The sequence below is a fragment of the Sinocyclocheilus grahami genome, unplaced genomic scaffold (assembly GCF_001515645.1).
Source record: "Sinocyclocheilus grahami isolate Dianchi unplaced genomic scaffold, SAMN03320097.WGS_v1.1 scaffold1718.1, whole genome shotgun sequence".
NCBI classification, from domain to species: domain Eukaryota; kingdom Metazoa; phylum Chordata; class Actinopteri; order Cypriniformes; family Cyprinidae; genus Sinocyclocheilus; species Sinocyclocheilus grahami.
The window spans coordinates 69,680-89,412 of record NW_015506897.1 but is presented as its reverse complement, the minus strand read 5'-3'; the positions used below and the strand labels follow the sequence as shown (position 1 = coordinate 89,412).

At 40.3% G+C, this 19,733-nt stretch overlaps 1 protein-coding gene and 1 long non-coding RNA gene across 3 annotated transcripts in view; both read left to right on the top strand.

Annotated features, from left to right (window-relative positions):
- The window catches only part of LOC107572219 (guanylate-binding protein 1-like), a 73,787-nt gene that overhangs the window by 20,536 nt on the left and 33,518 nt on the right, over nucleotides 1-19,733 (top strand). The gene's annotated exons all lie outside the window — the stretch shown is intronic.
- On the top strand, nucleotides 8,234-10,302 carry LOC107572220 (uncharacterized). The gene is made up of 3 exons (XR_001607298.1): nucleotides 8,234-8,276; nucleotides 9,033-9,126; nucleotides 9,902-10,302. It is a non-coding gene; the product is annotated as an uncharacterized lncRNA (long non-coding RNA).

Genomic DNA, 19,733 nt, shown 5'->3' with positions numbered 1-19,733 from the left:
CCACTTATCCGGCTTGTTTTTAATATACTGCCGGAGTTTGCCAGCTCTGGTGCCCTTGTAAGCCACCATCACTTCATCAACACTCTGCCTGTTGGTGGGGGGAATGAGAAGGCATTGTTCTCTGAGCATGTCTAAAAGAGGGCGAATCTTATGGAAGCGGTCAGTGCAGCCTTCCATCTGGAAGTTGTCGTTGAAGTGGACATTTCTTCGTAGCACTTTAAAACGCTTCACTGACATGGTATCAGTCACTGGTGGGAATCGTGACTCAGGCCCAGTAATCTTCTAAAGAGGGAAATTCAAAAACTCCCATGTACAGCAAAATTGACAAAAAATCTTCCATTTCAGCAACTGTGGTGTTGATGGATGTCCCGGTCTGTTGAACTGAGTACTGGTTGGTATGCTCAGTTATGTGCTCAATCATCTGGTCAGTGAAGAGCCTCTTCCAATACATAAATGGTGACTGGACTGACTCTGGAAGCAGGAAGACAGGCTCGGGCACAGTGAAAGGTGGAATGTCCTTCTTTACCCATGTGGTTTTTCTGGTCTTTCTGGACTTTGCAGGATGGGAGGGAGTTTGATAGAGGTCTGTAGAGACTTCAACAAGCCTGTTCCTATTGCTCCGTTTCTTTGGAGGGGGCATCAAATCTTCGCTGGGTGGAGGGACATGATCATAATTTTCATCGTCTGGATCACTGAGATCTTCAACCTCAGAATCACATGGATCAGCAGGTAAAAGTGAAATACTGCTGTAGGCCGTGGATGTAGGTCTGGGGCGTCCATAAAATGATCGACAGTCCATTATGCCTGAAAGACATGGCACATAATAAACATTACTATACACAAAAATTTTAAACTGTGTCTTGATTTATCAGTGCCTCAGGTACAGCTATCCATAAAACAATACTGATAAACTGTTTTCCCAACATAGACACATTGAGATTTCATATGAATTGATAAGAAAAATGGTACTAATACTAATAAATATTTTGTGTACTGTGTATGATACATTAACACACAACTATGAAATTAGATAACAAGAGACAAAATATTTCAGTGTGAATGATGAGGTAAGTTTACTGTACTAAATAAAATATGGACAAATGTCCATCTGTCCTTTTAATTGCAAACTCATAAACATGTTATATTTGTCAGATTACTGAACAGAAATAATAAGTCCTAGCTCGTGTCAAATTATGTAAGGATTAAACTGATTTAAAGATATTACAATCTGAAGGTAAAACCAAATACTGTGTAAATAAGGGTAAAATACATACAATTCAGTTTAGTGAGGAAACTGGCTGCATGCCAGTTTATGATCTCATTGCTGAACTAGAGTCAACATTTTACCCTAACTGGGCAACTCGACCGAGCAGCCATTCAACAAAATATAGTGTTAGGAGGTCTAGAACATGAAATCAGATGTATAAAAATCTTACCTCAAATTTCAGCGTCACTAGCGGCAAGGGTTTGAAGAGAGCGCCACATCAATACACTTGCGGTTTTGTTTCGGCTCCTCAGCATCAAATATATCCTTGCAGCATAGCCACCCAGTGGATACAATTGAAATTACACCCTCTATTCAATGAGGGGTATAAAGACAAACAGCCAAAATTGCCGTTTGGCGAGTTTTAATTACAGAAATGTGATCGCGAAAAAGGTCAACCGTGCGGTTACAATGCACGCTAAAGGGTCATGGTTTGAGTCTCTTCTCTGTCTCTGAAGCGTCTGTTTTCTTTCAGAGGAAGAAGAGAAAGCAGCCCTCCTGGAGCAGGAAATTAAAGCTAGAGATGAGAAGCAGCGACAACTAGAAGAGAAGATGGAAGCAGAGAAACAGAGTAATGAAGAGAGGATGAGACAGATGAAGGAGAAGATGGATGTGGAGATGAGGCTTCAGAGAGAGGAGGCTGAGCGTGTCATGGACCGTAAACTGAGGGAGCAGGCTGATCTGCTGGAGAGGAGCTTTAAGGAGAAGGCAGACAGGATGAGACAGGAGATTGAAGAGTTCAAGAGAAGGAACACTGAAGCCGAAAGTAACAAAGCTAGAGAGTTTGCATCGAATTTAGGAAGCTCTGAGAGGAGACATGAGGAGTTTATAGCTATGATGCAGCAGCAGCACAGAGAACACATGATGGCAATGCAGAAGACGAAGCCGAATGAAGACTCAGGTGGCTGTAGCATCATGTGAAATGCCTCGACTCAGTGATCGTCATTGAACAGGAAATTATCATTTCACTTCAAAAGCTTGTCTAGTCTGGCCTATGGCTTGTCTAGTCTGATCCATCATTATTGCATGTTTATTTGAGTATTGCTAACTGATTATAAAATAAATTCTTCATGCGTTACACGGCTCTCTGGAATACTTGATTCTTCTTGTTCAGTCGCACCATCCAGTGGTTTGTGATCCCCTGACAACAACCGGTAAAACCGTGATAATGCACCTCTCATCCGGGTATCTGAAGCAGGCGCTACTTTCATGTTTCTCACGTCACACCGCAGAATCACTCTCTTAATTGATTGTTTTGTAATGGATGGTCTTTTCCCTTGGCAGAATACTTTAAGATAATATAAAGGTAAGATCCAACTCCAACAAGTCATGTAATTATTTCTATTTAATATCTTGGTGTGATTCTGGAGACAGACCTTGATTTCAGTAGTCATGTCAAAGCAGTAACTAAATCAGCATACTATCATCTCAAAAACATTGCAAGAATTAGATGTTTTGTTTCCAGTCATGACTTGGAGAAACTTGTTCATGCCTTTATCACCAGCAGGGTGGACTATTGTAATGGTCTCCTCACCGGCCTTCCCAAGAAGACCATTAGACAGCTGCAGCTCATCCAGAACGCTGCTGCCAGAATTCTGACTAGAACCAGAAAATCTGAGCATATTACACCAGTCCTCAGCTCCTTACACTGGCTTCCAGTTATATTTAGGATTGATTTTAAAGTACTTTTACTCGTTTATAAATCACTCAATGGCCTAGGACCTAAATACATAGCAGATATGCTCACTGAATATAAACCTAATGCCGAGTTCACACTGCACGATTTTAGCCCGATTTTTCACTCGCCGACAGGTTTTGCGAAATCGCCGACAAATGCCCGACATCGGAGGCAAATCAGTGCTCATTCACGTGAGTGACAATCACACAGTGTGAATTATCAAAGACGCGATCCGAGGGAATCGCTGACACGTCGCAGACACCCGTGAAATATTTGGCGTGCTAAATATCTGGAGCTGTCGGCGATTCACAATCACGCTGTGTGCAATGATTTCTGATTGAATAACACATCGGCGATGACCTACAGCCAATGAGAGACCAAGATACAGGGCAGCGGGAAGTTCGGGGAGGAGTTATATGAAACATAGTTTGCAGACCAGTGTTGCCAAATCCACGATTGCCGCCGGTTGTTTTTTATGTCAGCAGGTTGAAGCGACCCCAATAACGTGATATTTAGGCCCTGGAATGTGAATTGTACCAGGAGAACCCCGCCAAAAAAAAATTTATTTTACCCCCGAATGCGATTTTATTGGGGGACCCCCTCGAAAGCAATTGGGCTATTTTCAGGCTAGATTTTAGTAGTAATTGGGCGGGTTTTGTAGCGAAAACCAGGCAACCCTGCACCAGACAGAGCTGTCGGCGATTCTTCCTATTGTGAAGTCATGCAGTGTGAAACCCCCTGTCGCCGATCCATCGTGCAGTGTGAACACAGCAGCAACTGAACGCTACCCCAGATAGTCACACAGTGTGAAAACAACAGTGATGCAACGTCTTTGAAAATCGTGCAGTGTGAACTCGGCATAACAGACCACTCAGATCATTAGGATCGAGTCAGTTAGAAATACCAAGGGTTCACAAAAAACAAGGGGAATGTGCTTTTAGTTATTATGCCGCCCGCAGCTGGAATCAGCTTCCAGAAGAGATCAGATGTGCTAAAACATTAGCCATATTTAAACCCAGACTCAAAACTCATCTGTTTAGCTGTGCATTTATTGAATGAGCACTGTGCTACGTCCGAACTGATTGCACTATATTTTATGTATAATCTTTTTTCTATTCTTAACTGTTTTAATTCATTTTAAATCAATTTTAGATTATTTTAAAAGTTTTTAGTTTCCTAAAACATGCTAACAGAATAACATGCTAAGCTAACATACTGTAGCATAGGATAACAAACAAGGACGCTGTCGTCTTCATAAAAGCATCTATCGTAAACTGTAGCGAATATCAAAAATCTAAAATGTTCATTTCTGTGCCGATCAGACCAAACATCGTCTGAGCCTATTTCGGACAAAATTGTACAAGATTCATGAAAAAAGTGTTTTATTTCCTTCATAATGGCGGACGAACAAAATGATACAAAAATGATACAAAAATACAACGTGAGATATTGTTGGAATTGGCGTAAACCAAGGATTTGAATGACAATAAATACATTTCAGACCACATTTTGAAAAATTATAAGCATTTTTGGAATAAAAAAAACATATCTCTGGAACATTATGTTGCACTCTGTTAAAACTTCTCCGGTGTCTTTGGGACATGATGTCGATGATTCCTACCAAATTATGTGTTTAAATGTCAAAACATTAAAAAGATATAGCAATTTATGCATATTTCAATATGGAGGACAGCAGGTTCATCTGATCTGTATCCATGGATTCGAGATGTTCTGACAAACTGGTCAAAGTTATAAGCAAAAATAGCAATTTTTCAGATCTCATGACCTGTAGATGGCGCTGCCTTCTAATCATGGTGCATATGAAGCGTACCAAGTTTTGTTTCAATAGATCATAGCATTGCCGAGATACAGCCTCTGATCCAAATTTTGGTGGAGATTGTTAAATTTCCATCATCATAACAAAGATAAAAATCTAAATTCTGTTTTCATTTCTGTGTGGGTAGGCCCAGTGATCATCTGATCCAATTTTGGTAAGGATTTGACAAAATCTGAAGGAGGTGTGGAAGATTTTTATTAATCAAAATATGAACTAATCAAGCAGAATCAATGCGAATATAACCATTTATGCACTAAGTCACTCTACTCTTAAAATCAAGTATATGCCTGTGTGTATAGAGGCCTGCGAGAGAATGTGCGGCCATTACAGTCTCTCGTCTTCTTTCAGGGACTCATATTCCAGAAGAAGAAAACTAACCAGGGTTGGGAATCAAAAAGCAATTCCTATTCTTGAATCGGATACACGCTGTAAAATTAACAGCGTTTATAAATTAATAGATTAATCCTCACTAATCTAAGCGCTCCAAGGTTTGGCTACAGAAACCAGAAGCTGAAAAAGCTTAGTGTCATATTTGTGATAAGATTGTGATATGTTGCAAGAGAGATGTCCCCACCAACATGACAAAGCACTGTAATTGAACAGCTCGTTAAAAATCGCGATCACGATTCAAACACCAACATGATTTTATTCCTAAATGACAACAATTCAGCAGTTAAAGCTTTGACGAGTGCAATCTTTAATAGTAGTATAGTGAACCCGCAACAATTAAAAAACTAAAACATTCCAAAGTGTATTGTCCAGGTTAGATAATGGACTAGAATGAGATTTCAGTGATATTGAAATGTCATCATGACGTTTTTAGACATGATCAAAATCAGTGCTGAGGGTGTTGTGATTCATGTGATGACGGGAGTTTAGTTCCCTACACAGACTCCATGATCTTTGACCTGTAGAGGCTGTTCTGGTTACTAGCATTTTCAATCTGAACCATTTGAAAAGGATTTTGTTCCCATTTTATGTGAACTCTTTCTAAGACTTTTACAAGGGGAATTACAGTACAGTACTGAAGAAAATAACTATATATACACCACAACATAAACCAAACCATTTCCAAGTATACTCTGTAGGGAAAAAAGTAAAATGTACAATAATACAACTTAATACATAATCCAAATAAAACACTAGGGCTCGGTTTCACAAACGGGGCTTAGCTTAAAGCCATCCAATTTTTTAGATCTATTAAACACACTTGAAAGACATTCAGACTATTCAGATCCTTAGAACTCAATGATAAGTATAACTGTATGTCATCTGCATAACAGTGAAAATTTATATTTTGTTTTAGGATTACAGCACCTAGTGCAGGGGTAGGCAAGTTCGGTCCTAGAGAGCCACAGTCCTGCAGAGTTCAGCTCCAACCCTGAAAAAAAAACTCATCTGCTTATAGCCTTAGTAATCCTAAAGACATTGATTAGCTTGTTCAGGTGTGTTTGATTAGGGTTGGAGCTGAACTCTGCAGGACTGCGGCTCTCTAGGACCGAACTTGCCTACCCCTGACCTAGTGGAAGCATGTAAATTGAAAACAAAATTGGTCCTAACAGGGAACCCTGCGGAACTCCACATAAAATTTCAGAACTTTGGGATACTTCATCTCCAACTGTCCTGTTTGACAAATAAGACACAAACCAATCCAACGCCATCCCAGAAACCCTGACCCATGTTTTCAACGTATTAATTAAAATAGAATGGTCAACTATATCAAAGGCTGCAGTCAAATCTATTAGAACTAAAACTGAACATTCGCCAGCATCCTCTACCATTAGTCACTCGTAAAAGTGCAGTTTCAGTACTAAATTCTGCTCTAAAATCAGACTGAAATTTTTCAAAAATATTATTCTCATTTACGACCTTCAACATTTGCTTGGCTACTACCTTTTATATTACATTTGAACTAAAAGGCAGTTTATGCCTGGCTCACACTACAGGATTTTTATCCCGATTTTGCCCCGATTTCCCCCCTCCCGAGAATCGGAGCAAAAATCATGTCGAGCACCTCGATCGGTCCCGATGTTCGGCGCGGATTATCTGGTAATGTGAGGCATTCACTGATCGAATCTTGCACCTCCCGATCTGCTCGCACACAAATCGGGGCCGCCCCGATCATATCAAACATGTTTGATATTTAGGATTTAAATCGGGATGATGACGGGTTTGATTACATCAGTCCTTTCACAATAGCCAATACGAAACAAGTCTACGAGGAGACGGAAGTGACGAACAGTTTGAAATGGCGACCGCGAAACCTGTTGTACGTACCCGTTGGACTTCGGAGATGGAGGAGCAACTTGTTGAGATGTGGCAACAACATGACTGCCTATTTAATGTGTCATCAAAGCTGTACCACAACCGTAGCGATAAGGAGAAGAGCTGGGGAGAAATCGCGTCAGTTTTAAACGTACCAGGTGAGTACTGAAAGCTGCTAGCGCTGACAGGCTAGCAAATGTAAACAAACTCTTGAAGCATCAGTGACCATCTGCTACATGTCTGTCAAAAGATAAGGTAGCAATGTATCAGTATCAAACATCCACAACCCCCCCCCCTTCTCAAACACTCACACAAACACAATCCCCTCTCTCTCTCACACACACACACACACAAAGACAATATCCTCAATCTTTCTTTTACACACACACACACACATAAGTTACAGTCCACTCTCAACAAAACATAAACTACGTCTTTATGAGCTCTATAATTGTTTGTACATTTTTAGAAAAAATATTTCAAGGGACATTAAAAGTTTATTATAGTCCAGTGGTTCTCAAACGTTTTATACCAAGTACCACCTCAGAAAATATTTGGCTCTCCAAGTACCACCATAATGACCAACATTAAAATACAGTAGTAGGCCTAACTATTCAGCTACAGCGCTGCACAGTTCAAAAACGAGGCAGTTTTATTCCTAATTAGAATATTTATTGTTTTTAGCCACTTTAACATTGTAAATACACAGTTTGAACATTAACACTGCACTGTGCTTACAAACAGGTAAAAAAAAAAAACTTAATGATTCAATTAAAATGTGTTGTAAGTAAAAGTACAAAAAAACTGTACTGTACTTAAATGTAAAAAGAAAAAAAAGTACTCAAAGATTTAATTAAAATATATTGTGTTTTAACATCAACTTATATTGAATTTAGTGATTCCTCTGCGTACCACTAGAGGGAGCCTGAGTACCACTAGTGGTACTCCTACCACACTTTGAGAACCACTGTATATAGCCCATTTATATTTTAATAATATTAATTCAACTGAATGTAGAGAGGAGACTCTGAGTGTCAATGTATGTGTATTATATATTTTCAGTGGAAGACGTTAAGATGAGAGCAACAACCTTAAGGACTCAGTTCACAAAACTTCTTAAACCCAAACCTAGCGGCAGTGGAGAGAAAGGTTTAACACAGAAACAGAGATGGCTTTTAAGCAGCTTTGAGTTTCTTAAGAAACATGTTGCCCAACGCCCCTCTGAGACCAGTGTAAGCATGCAATATTATGGACAGGCATGACTTGTGATATTGTGTCTTTTATAAGTACTGTAGTAGGCTTCATCATGTATTCACCTTTTTGCTACACTCATGATGTTTTGCATGAATTATGGGAGTACCTTGTGTTAAACTGTAAAACTGTAAATAATCAGCGATGTGTTTTAAAAATGGGGTACAATAAGGTAGCATTATTCTCCTCACAGTTCAACCAGCAAATATTAAAAAGAAAAATATTTAGATTTAACAAATTACTTTCAGCAGACCTAAAATTGCTGAAATTTGGGGCAGTTGTGGCCTAATGGTTAGAGTCGGACTTAACCCAGAGGATTCAAATCTCGGTACCAGCAGGGATCGTAGGTACCAGTGCCACTTCAATACTCTCTTCACCTTCAATACCACGACTTAGGTGAGACCCTTGAGCGAGGCACTGAACCCCCAGCTGCTCCCTGGGTGCTGCAGCGTGTGCACTCGGATGGGTGAAATGCAGAGCAAATATTCAGAGTCTTTCCACAGCAATAATAAGAAAATAATCTGGAGGAAGATAACACAGTGAACCCTTTTGAATGGAAGTTTCCCAAACCTGAAGTGCAACCCATAATTTAAAATGCAATAGGCACATTTGGAAAAAGGTGGATAATTATTGGGACAATACAGTGAAATTGTTATACAATTGTTTTGGCAGTACTTTGCTGATAGATGGATGGATAAATGTTTGTAAACCTCACTGACATAAAATTATTTTTTTAGCTTGATCAATCTGTGAAAGACTTACTGAGTGAAGGACAGGACATTGATAACTCCACCAGTGATGAAGACATTGCAGATACATCTGAGGCACTAGGTAAAATCATAAATGTAGATGTACAAATCTAGAGACAATGACTTTTCATGCATTTTAAATAGTCTAGTTCTTCTATCATTCGGATTTGTGTTTATACATATCACTCACTGGGGTGTTGGGCAACATGCTTCTTGAAGAGCTCCAATTTTCTCAACAGCCAAATCTGTTTCAGTTCTCATATTATTACATACTTACCATGTTTGATCATAATAATTCTAGTCTGTTAGTACTGCACAGGATGGGTTTTTTTAAAAAAAAACTTCTTCTTTTTTACAAGTCAAATAAATGATTTTCAGATTAGGTAGCAATTCATCAATATAAAACATCCACAAACAACTCACACATCACACGTGAACATGGCCATTGTCAGAACAATGGAAGACTACTTGCAAAGCAGGTCAGGAGCAATCGATGTGATTCACTTTTTTTTTTTTGAAAACCTTCAAAAGTTTACATAATTGATTCTTAATGCTGTGTGTCATTACTTGCATTGTGGTGCTTTCTTGAGTATCAGGGAATGTGCAAGACCTGAAGGATTTTTCTGAAGGACATTGAGCAGTTTAACAAACAAGGCAGTTATATATATTTATATATATATATATATATAAAAAAAAACAGTTGTAGATCATGCAAGTGACGACATAGTATTAAAAATCAAGCACAAGGATAAAAATTAATTATAATTAAAAGTTTGCAAATACTTTGGCTGAAACATACTTTGATTGAAGTTATTCTAATAATGTTATTATAATTTAATCTTTTATCTCAACCATAGGACCACATACCTCTACCCAGCAAGAGGGTCAAGACCACACCTCCCTTTTTCCCACTCCCAGGCCTGCTTTAAAATGCCGAAAGGCTGACACAGACACTGTTGAACAACAAAAACTGAAGCTGTTACAACAGATGTCTGCTTCAGTTCTGGCCTCCCCAGATGCCTGCAGCTCTTTTGGAAACCAGGTTGCTGTGGAGCTCAGGTTAATAAAGAATACAAGTCTACAGACCAGGGTAAAAAGACAAATAATGAATGCTTTGTTTGAGGCCCAGGAGGCAGACCAATCTAGTTCCTCATCATCCTCACACATGCCACCACCCATATATTCACCTCTCACACCTACACAAATGCCCACCTCAACCCCTCTATACACGCAGACACCTCAACACTACCATCAGCACATGCCCCCTGAGGGCCCTGTTCAGCCTCAGAACTTTTTGAGGATGCTAGAATTGGAAGAGTAGTTGCATATAAAAATGCTGTATGTTATACACATGCACACATGTTCACATACACATTATTTATTTATAATTTGTTAATTGGTTTCTTTACTCTTGTAATGTATATATATGGCAATGTCAGTTTAAGTTGCTGTTAAAACTGTTGTATGTGTTGTTCAAAATGAAAGTTTTGTATGAATAAATGTTTTAAAATATTCAGTTGGCACTTTAATCCTTTATTTTGGAAATACTTGAATGAACAACTGAAATGTGATCATGAATGCTGTCTTTATTAAAAGAACTTGTTATAATGTAAAATCTCATCAAAATACAGTACAGCAGAATCAAATAGTACAATATTTTAAATCACAACCAACAAATCAATCAACAAAGAAAAATAAATATAATGTAATATGATATGATAACTATGTACATTACATACATCACTAGACTACAACTAGCAAACACTTCTTTTTGTCCATTGTCTAAATGTATTTTTCTTGCCATGGCACCTGGCCAGCAGGTGACACAACGTAGTCTTTTAGGAGGTCACGTTGCTGCTTAGCAGCAAGAGTAGGGTTCCGTGACCTTTCAGCTGGCACACATTGCATGGCCCCCAGACCATCTCTCCTCCATGCTCCCTCGTTGATTCTGTGGTCTGCATCCTCCCAGTCTGCCAGTGCTGGTGTCATGTAGGCCTCTGAACGGTGATCACAGAGGAAGTTGTGGAGGCATGCTGACGCTAGGGTGATCTTGGTGACACTGTCTGGGTGAAGCAGGATTGTGGAGCGGAACACTCTAAACCTATTGGCGAGAATGCCAAATGCATTTTCTACAACTCTGCGTGCCCGTGAGAGCCGGTAGTTGTAGACCCTCTGGTTGTGGTCCAGCTGCCTGAAGGGGTAAGGTTTCATAAGGTCTGTTCTCAGAGGATACGCCTCATCCCCCACAAACATATAGGGTAGCACAATATCAGAACCGGGAAGCTTTTCTGGAGGAGGAACATTGAGGAGACCCTGGTCCAGTGCTTTCTTCAGATCAGAATGGGCAAAAAGCCCAGCATCTGAGACCCTGCCCTGAGTGCCAACACTAATGTAAATTAATTTATAATTGGCATCTACAGCTGCCATCATGAGGACTGAAAATCTGCCTTTATAATTGTGCCACATACTCCCACTGTGGGCTGGGGGCTGGATATAGATATGTTCGCCATCAAGGGCACCCAGACAATGTGGAAACTGCCATTTCTCCACAAAGTTCTTGGCAATTGCTTGCCATTCCTCCTCTGATTTTGGTGTCTGCAAATATAAAAGCAACTATTAAATCTCAACCTGTACTGAATTTCTAAATGAATTCAAGTCACCCCCCCCCCACACACACACACACATTTTTATAACCCTACTTATCCCACCCATTTCATCATGAACTAAATTGTACAATCAATTCTCCCCAGTCAAGCATTATAAATGTAGTTTGTCATTATGAACTATGCTGCTTATCTTCATATTTGTACATACTGTATGTCAGAATTTTTGCTGTTGTGACACAAATGATAAAATATTAAGAATTTCTAACCTTTAGATAATCATCTTTCAAGACATGATGTAGGGCTTCACATGTGTGCTTCACTATATCAGATACAGTAGTAGCCCCAATTCTGTACTGAAAACTCAGTGATTTGTAGGTTTCGCCTTCAACAGAAGAAAGTTGACATTACTCTAAAATTAAAACATAAGAAACAACCCTGTACATTTGTTATATATACAAACCTGTTGCCAAGAATCTGAGCGTCAAGGAGAGCCTCTCCCTGGCCGTAATTGCCCGCCTCATCTTGGTGTCCTGTCGGGTGATCAGTGGCTCTACTCTCCCTAGCAGGGTTGCAAACTCATCTGAGGTCATCCGCAGCAGCTCCCTGAAGCCTGACCTGTCCTCCAACTAACGTTATACATGAAAGCAAAAATCACATTTGAAATAAGCTTACCCTTGGGTTAGCCATATTTATTTATAAACATACCCTTTACATAGCCATTTTGAGTCTCTCTAGTAATAATAACAATACTAATAATCATAAGTATAATGCAGATATAGATAAGACAGATAGATAGATGGTGTGAAAGAGAGATATGATTGTGTGTGTGTTTGTGTGTGTGAGAGAGAGAGCGAGAGAGAGCGAGAGAGAGAGAGAGAGAGAGAAAGCTGTAAACAGGTTTTAACGTTACATTCAGTGAATATTTACTGGTCACCACTTTTACAGCTACACGGTATACACACTTCTAATCAGTCCTGTTGCTTAACAGTCACATATCCTGTCTGTATATTAGAATATGTAGACACTTGTCTTTATAACAGACATTTCATTCTCATTTTACAGCTCATATCTACACTGCAACAGGTGACAATGTCGCTTTTGAACTAGCCAGCCATTAACGCTATAACGGTAAAAATTCTAGCACACCACCATTAACAGATAGTAATACAGGTAACGTTAATTCTTACCTCCAATTCTCGCTGAAGAACTAGCAATCCATGTTGACCACGTCTCCCCAACCATTTTCTCATCCACAATCGTTTGCTCTTCCGCTTTAGTTTTTTCTCGCTACAAACAATCAGTATTGATACAGCAAGTTGTCGCGCTACAGTATCCATTTTGTTTACATCCGCTTTTCCGCGTCTTCTCTAGATCACGTGTGGCGCTCCCTCTGGCATAATAATCTTAATAATATCTTGTAGTGTGTGAAGCGCCGCGATTTAAAAATCTTGTAGTGTGTGCATGTTTAAGATTTGAGGGACGATAATCTGCGAAGATTCTCCTTATGTGTGTGCTGCAGCCAGATTTCATAATCGGTTAGGATTTTTAAAATCCTGTAGTGTGAGCCAGGCATTAGAGACTTGTTCTGGAAAAGCTATATCGACGTATCCCTACTATTATATATACAGTATATTATAAAATGTGAGAGCAAGAGATAACAGATGGAGAAAGGGATCTAGTTTTATGAATGAAAACAAAATGAAAGCACAAAAAAAACGTAACATGGGGAAACAAAAAAGCAGCAACAAGAAAACTTGCATAATACATTCAACAACTTACAAAGTAACAAGGGAAACACAAGGGCAGTTTAAACACAGGCCTAACAGGCTTAACAAAATAACAAGACACACCTGAAGAGATTAATCAAGAGGGAACAAGTTGTAATGCAAGTAAATGTAGTAATAATAAATCAGTTTCTCTCTTTCAGTTCAAGATCCAGTCCAGATGAGAAGCAGTGCTCAGACTGGTGTCAGTGTTGATGTGAAAGCTGAAACAGGTGCAAGTGTAAATGCTCCTGTATTGACTGGAAACACCATCACAGGACCAGTAACCATTTATGGCTCACATGCTGCTGGAAATGGTTTATGTTCATCACTATGTCAAGACAAACTATTAATACTTTGAGTAAAGACTAGTAATTTTGCAACCTCATAGTGATTATTTAGCACCATTTTAATGCTATGAAATAATATCTCACTTAATATTTATCTGTGACTTCTGTGTATTTCTTGCATTCTGTATGCATCTTGTCTTCTCACAAATCAACACACATGCTCAGAGACAGCAGAAAAACACACAGAAAAACAAGGTAAGTCAACAACAGAAACAACAGTGTTCCCGTTTAGTCAGTCACGCTCAACGTTACATCGATACCTGACGTTATGGGGTTTCACTTGGGATACCAATCACCTCTAAGTAGAACAAGGAAGGGCCAATGAATATTGGTGAGTGAAATTTGCATGCCAAGCCACTCCCTGTACATACTGGTATATAAGATGGCGGTGTGTTTTCACTCATTCTGATTTTGCTTTGGAGCTAAACATTAAACACTTAATGGACTTCTCAGGCTGTGTTTTAAGGCGCTTTTCAGTGGTATCGCCCCAGTTTGTACAGATAAGTAATCTTATCTAATCTTACAGCAATCTCCCCTTAGGCACTCCAGCTAAAATAGCAATTTTCTTAAAAGAGCAAGCATGGTCGGGTAATTGTCTTTAACAAGATGTCTTTCTGTCCATGTGTTTCTGGGTGTGGAAGTTTCCTTGCCTCCCATGACGGACACTATCATTGTCTAATGTATCTGGATTGTAAGCATGCCGAGACCGCTTTCGTGGATGGTTCATGCCTGCATTGCGAGCACTTGTCCATGGAGATACTAAGATCATGGCTCTCATTTGCAATGAGGTTCCCCTCGGATGCTACCCATTCCAGTTCCTCTGTTTAGAAAGAGCAGAGGGCTGCATCGGTTAGCACCAAGGGTGATCTGAGAGTTACAGTGGGAGTCCTCCACATACATCACGCCATTAAGTTCTCGGATGATGGTGCCAGTCCATACAGGATTAAGGCTCCAGAGGAGGGTAAGAAGTCTATTCCAGCATCAAAGACACCCTAAGCAGTGGCAGCTCAGTTGGTGTGTGAGGCAGAGTTGACAGCCATGCTATCGGACTGGGTTAGGGAAACTGAGGTTGAGGTAACTGCGCCTCCATTCCCTGACCGCTTAAGGCTGGATTGATTGGTATCTGGTCTCCAGACATGACTCACAGCCATGCTCTGCCCCAGCGCTTTGCCGGTTCTTCCGGAGGTGCATGGAGAACTCAATAAAGCATAAAAGGTAGCCTACACTGCTCACGCTTGAGTTCTTCCATCCTTACTACCCTTGATGGCGGGGTGGCCAAGTGGTATGTGAACATTCCCCAGGTGGAGTGTGCAGTTGCGGTGCATCTCTGCCCGCAAAATGCCATCACTTAGAGGAATCGTCCACAACTCCCGTCCAAAGCCTGTAAGCTGACCTTAGCTCTCATTGCTAATCACTGTGGGCCAGGCTGCCTCTGCCCTGCATGACATGGTGATCTTGGAGGTACATCAAGCCAAGGCATTGAAAAAACTGCATGAGGGTAGTTTTGACCCTGGGTTGATGCAGGAGCTGCATACGGTTGCTGACTTTTCCAGGGATAGAGGGAACTGCTCTTCCCCAAGGGGTGGTGATGCTGCCACTCACTCCCTCGGAGGAGGGCCAGGGGACTATACCAATGACATTGTCTCTTCCTCTTCCCAGACTCTCAATACAAAATAGTTTTCTCAATCTTTGGGTCATAAGATAGGGATCTGATAGCGAGCAATGCCGTGCTTCCTCATTGTCAGTCCCAGCGCTCTTCTTTGCCACATGCCAAGAGGATGTGTTTGCAGGACAACTTGCCTCCTCACATACTCTTTGCCAACCTACTGTGGGATCCGGGAAGCCAGGTAAGAGTTGCACCATATATTCTGCCTCTACGCTTCCTGAGTTGGGCACCCACGCTTCCCCTCGCTCCCCCACTGCAGAGTCTACTTGTGCAGAGTCTGGGGGCCTGGCTACCGCTCCCCAACCTGTCTCGCTGGCTCATTCATTCTCGTTGGCCAAGCATTCAAATAATGCATCTCATAATCTTTTACTGCAGTTACATCTGATCAAATGCACATTATTATTCTTTAGTTTGGGTTAAACAAATCAATTTTGCTTGGTTGGAACAGCAGCTACGCTAATTATGTCTCTATTTGTTTCTCTGTTTTTCAGGATTTACACAAGCTTCAGTCTGGATCCAGAACACCTGAGAAGAGATGATGCCAACCCCTCAGAGGACCTCAGATGATGCCAACCCGGAAACAACATACAGAACTACCACATTTTGCTTCATATAATATTTGCTGTTAATAGCAATTATCATATAATAATTGCTGTTAATAGTGTTCATCGTCTGTTTTATTATGTCTGGCTTGCTTAGTTGGGGACACTTAATTTCCAGCGATATCGTTGACTTGATTGCAAATGATTGCAAAGATACTATTTAAACTGAACTGAGCTGGATGATGACATCACTGAATTCAATGATGAACTGTCTTTAACTGAAAAATGAGTGTTTACTATTGTCATTTTGCATTATTGACACATTATTTTCCTAATTAATGCTGTTCAGTTGCTTTGACACAATCTGTATTGTTAAAAGCGCAATATAAATAAAGGTGACTTGACTTGACTTGACTCATTCGGACGATTTGACTCAGCTATGCAATTCAGTTCGCCAGGCGACCCTCCAGGCTCAGGGACACTCTTTTTACTTAGGTTTTATTTTTGGTTACTTACTTTTGCCAAAGGACACAAGAGAGCCTGTCTTTCTAGCTGAGATGAAGGCAGGGATTTACAGCCCTTAGAAACCCCAAGAAAAGTGGTGGGTTAAGACCGATCTTGGACCTGTGCTTCTTGAATCGGGCCCTTCACAAGCTCCTGTTCAAGACGTTAATGCAAAAAAGCATAGTTTCACGAGTCCCTGCATTGTGTGGTTCCTTGCTTGTTAAGTTAGGAACCACTGCAGTGGACCCTCCATATATAGAATTGTCCCTTGGACAGTCCATATGTGTATTTCCACATCACTTCTCCTTGAGTAGGATAGGATGTGGCTTTGCATTTCCCCAACGTTGAACTGTCATTTTCATACTAGTGGAGAAGGAAGAAACAAAGTATAACAGCTTTCCCTTAGTAAATGTTGTTGTTTTTCCTTAGACAAGGGTTATCTGGCTTACTTGTGGCACATGGATGGTTGTAGCTTGCGACTGCTTCTGTCTACATACACAAACGCTTGCCAGCACCTGCATCGCCCAATTCTCGTAACACAGTTATAGTTGTGGGATTTTCCATAGGGACCCCATAACATCAGTTATCAACATAATGTTGAATGTGACTGTCTGAAAGAGAATGTCTCGGTTACGTATGTAACCCTCATTCCCTAAAGGAGAGAATGGAGATGTTAAGTCCCTCTTACCAGAACCTTGAACTACAGCTGAAAGGTCGGGTTGCGTTCTCTTGTGATTCTACACAATAATTATTAGATACCTGATACTGAATCCCCACAAAATAAATGCCATATTCCAAAAAATAGCATAAAGGCAATATTATTCTCCTTCTTACGGGGGAGCTCAGATGACTTTGACATGTTGGTTTATGTTTTGATCTCAGTGCAGGACAGTGCTGCAGTCAAAAGTATGAATTTAATCTGCTTGCACCAGTTAATAATGTTGTCAATTTTGTCTAATATATGTTTGTTATTGAATGCTATTTCCTCAACCCTATTTATGTTGATTTTTTTTAATGACAGAATTTTTAAAGCTGCAAACATTCTTGAAAACTCACAAAACCAACATGAAGAAGAAAGCAGAGCGCATTTTTGAGGGCAAGAAAGAAAATAAAGCACATCTCGATGTTTTCACTGAACTGTTTATCACAAAGGGAGATGTTGAAGATGTCAATCAGGAACATGAGATTCTGAACATTGATGATGCATTCAAGAACAAAACAACACCGGGCAAACCAATAAAATGCAATGATATGCTCAATTTATTGTGGGAAAACAGTGAGAAGAATATTGTGCTGACCAAGGGCATCGCTGGCATTGGAAAAACAGTTTTGAGGAAAAATCATCTGTAGATGTGCTGTTTACAAGTCTGGTCAAAGGGACATTGCTTCCATCGGCTCTTGTTTGGGTGACCTCGCGACCAGCAGCAGCCAATCAGATCCATCCTGGGTATGTAGGTTTGTTCACAGAGGTGCGAGGATTCACTGATCAACAGAAGGAGGAGTACTTCAGAAAGAGAATCACAGATGAGACTCAAGCCTCCAGAATCATCTCACACATTAATATGTCTCGTAGTCTCTACATCATGTGCCACATTCCTGTGTTCTGCTGGATCGCAGCCACAGTACTGCAGAATGTTCTCATCAAGAATAGTGCAGAGAACATCAGCACAACACTCACTGAAATGTACATTCACTTCCTCCGAATACAGATGGACATGAAGAGCCAGAAGTATGATGAACAAGAAGAAAGACAGCATACAAAGCTCTTACATTCAAATAGAGAAATGATTTGGAGGTTAGCCAAGCTAGCGTTTGAACAGCTGAAGAAGGGAAACATTGTGTTTTATGAGGAAGATCTGAAAGAATGTGGTATTGATGTGAGTAAAGACACTGAGTTCACAGGAATGATCGCTGAGATCTTTAAGATGGAAGATGGACTTCATGAGATGAAGTCCATCTTCCATCTTGAGATGGAACTCCATGAGATGAAGGTCTTCTGCTTTGTGCATCTGAGTGTTCAAGAGTTCCTCGCTGCAGTGCATGTGTTCATCTGCTACCTGAACAAGAACATGCAGGAACTTCAGTTTTTCTTTGATAAGCCCAAGGAAAATATCACATTGCAGGAGCTACTGCGGAAGGCTGTTGATAAAGCCATGAAGAGTCAGAGAGGACACCTGGACCTGTTCCTGCGGTTTCTGATGGGCATTTCACTGGAATCCAGTCAAAACTTGCTCCAAGGCCTGATCACACACACTAAAGACACCACAGAGAGCATCAGACAAACAACTGAATACATTAAACGTGTACAAGATGGGTACTTTATCTCAGATGAAGCTTCAGTCAATCTATTTTACTGCTTACTTGAGCTGAAAGATCATTCATTATATGAGCAAATCCAGAGATACCTCCGTTCAGATGCACATCCAGGAAGAGACCTCTCATCTTCAATGTGCACAGTGCTGACCTACATACTGCTGATGTCAGAGAAGGTGCTGGATGAGTTCAACCCAAAGAGGTTCACGTCATCTTCAAACTACACAAGACTGGTTTCCGCTGTGAGATGCTGCAGAAGAGCCCTGTGAGTAATATCACTCACTGCTGTTTAATCATAGGTTTTATTCTACATCACTAAACAATTAAATGTCAAAATACTATGAGAAATATCATGCTTTATGAACGGTAAAAATTTGCAGAAACAATGAACATCAGAAAATAATCTTCATAAACATTCTGTTTTGGCAGATTCAATGGCTGTGATCTCTCTGATCAGCACTGTGAAAGTTTGTGTTCAGCTCTACAATCATCAAACTCTCCTCTGAGAGAGCTGGACCTGAGTAACAATGACCTGCAGGATTCAGGAGTAACGCTGCTTTCTGCTGGCCTGAAGAGTTCACACTGTCAACTGAGCATACTGAGGTTTGACTTTACTCATTCACTGTGTTCAGTGTGTAAACGTGAATGAATAGGTGACTCTGCTAGTCAGTATTTTCCCCTGTCTGTATTGTAGTATGAAAGGATCAGTGATGTTTTTTTTGTTCGAAAAAATGAGAAAATAATCATTACAATATTTAGGGTTCATGCACATCCTGGAAAACCTGAAATTTTGTATTGCAGTTTTCCAGTTATGAAGAATGAAATGGAAATACTTTATAATACAGGTGCATTAATATGCATTAATTCATGTTTAACTATGAGCTTAATTGGCCCATGAATCACATCAGCAACTAATAGAGTCTTGTGCCAAACTCTTGTCTTCAG